This window comes from Vicugna pacos, chromosome 3 (genome assembly GCF_048564905.1).
Source record: "Vicugna pacos chromosome 3, VicPac4, whole genome shotgun sequence".
Lineage (NCBI taxonomy): Eukaryota > Metazoa > Chordata > Mammalia > Artiodactyla > Camelidae > Vicugna > Vicugna pacos.
Window position 1 is genome coordinate 14,215,043 of NC_132989.1, and position 2,006 is coordinate 14,217,048.

Below are 2,006 nucleotides of genomic sequence, written 5' to 3' on the forward strand. Positions count from 1 at the left end.
TTCCCTAATCTATATTACTTCCTCCTCTTTGTTAGTTTTGGGTTTAGGTTGTTCTTCTTTTTCTAATTCTTTATGGTGTAAAGTTCAGTTGTTGAAATCTTTCTTATTTTTAAAGGTAAGAGTTTACAGCTGTAAATTATCCCTTTATTGCACTGCTTTGACTACTTCTCATAAGTTTTAGCATACTGTGTTTTGTTTTTATTTGAAGATATTTTCTAATTTCTCTTGTAATTTGTTTATTTGTTTGTTTGCAGCTCACAGTAAGTTTATTGTGTCTTCAGGACCCTACAATGTAGACTCCTCTCCCAGAGAAGGGTCTTTCAGAGACAAGGAACCATTGTCCAGATGAGCTGCTCATTTGTCATTTTCATAGGTAGCTGGATTCTTCCTTTTGGATCTCTCAAACTCTTGGATTCCCCACGTGTAGACAAGATAAAATGCTACAAATGGCTGTGTGACGTGAAGGATGCACACCCGAGTGCGGCGTAGCACATTGGGGATGCCCTTGCTGAAGTAGTTCGGGACGGTGCGCTGCTCGAAGGGCGACAAGCTATAGGTGATCACATGCCACATCCGCATCAGGTGCCCAAACTCGCGGCCCGTGGTTTCAGCGGTGCCAAGGTCACCTCGCCCTCCACAGTACGGGATCCACCGGCCTCCATCTCCTTGTAATTTCTTCTTTGACCCATTGGTTGTTTAAGAGTATGTTGTTTAATTTTCACAAATTTGTGAGTTTTTCAGTTTTTCTTTTGATACTAATTTTTAGTTTCTTTCCACTGTGATTTGAAAGCTACTTTGTGTAATTCCAGTCTTTCAAAATTTATTAGCAGTTGTTTTGTGGTCTAACATATGGTCTATCCTGAAGAGTGTTCCATGTGCAGTTGAGAAAAATGTATATTTTGTTGTGGAGAGAAGTGTATGTGTCTTTTAGGCCCATTTGGTCCATAGTGTTGTTCAAGTCCTCTATTTCCTTATTGATATTCTGTCTGGTTGTATTACACATTATTGAAAGTGGGATATTGAAGTCTACTATTATTGTAGATCTGCCTCCTTCTCTTGCCAATTCTAACGATGTTTGCTTCATGTAGTTTGGAGATGTGATATTTGGTGCATATATATATTTAGTTATTATATCTAGTGAATTGACCCTTTTATCAATATGTAATGTTCTTCTTTGTCTCATGTAACAGTTTTTGGGTTAAAGTCTATTTTGTCTGATGTTAGTAATAGCCACCCTTATTCTCTTTTAATTACTGTTTGCATTAAATATCTTTTCCCCATCCTTCTGCCTACAAACTATGGTGTCCTTCGCCTAAAGTGAGTCTCTTGTGGACAGCATATAGTTGGATCATTTTTTTAAGCCATTGTACCAATCTCTACCTTTTGACTGGGGAGTTTAATCCATTTCTAGGTTAGTAATTACTGATAAGGCAGGACTTACTCCTACCATTTTGATATTTGTTTTCTCTGTGTCTTACAGGGTTTTGTTTTGTTTTTGTTTTTGGTCCTTCATTTCCTCCATTACTACCTTTCTTTCTTTGTGTTTAGTTAATTTTTTATATTGACACATTTTGATTCCTTCCTCATTTTCTTTTGTATATATTTTTAGATATATTTTTGTGTTTACCAGGGGATTACATATAACATCCTAAAATTATCTTGAATCCATTTTGAATTGATTCCAACTTAACTTCAGTCATATATAAAAACTCTGCTTCTTTAAATCTCTATTCCCTCCTTTATGTTATTGATGTCAAAAATTTAAACCTTATATATTACATAAATATTAACATAAATTTATAATCTCTATGAATTTATATTTTAAACTATTCAAAATGTCCAGGAAACAGTTCAGAATTACACAACACAAGGAACCAAGGAAGTCTTGACTTCTCACAAGGGAAAAGACAATCAACAGACTTTATTAATATTGAAAACTTTGCTCTGCAAAATACATTGCTAATAAAATTGAAATATAAGCTACAGATTGGGAAATAATGCTTGGA

The 2,006-nt window shown here is 34.9% G+C and overlaps 1 pseudogene; it reads right to left on the reverse strand.

The window, feature by feature from the left end:
* Nucleotides 1-266: 266 nt before the first annotated feature.
* On the reverse strand, nucleotides 267-1,450 carry LOC102542219 (cytochrome b-c1 complex subunit 8 pseudogene; annotated as a pseudogene).
* Between the last annotated feature and the right edge of the window lie 556 nt (nucleotides 1,451-2,006).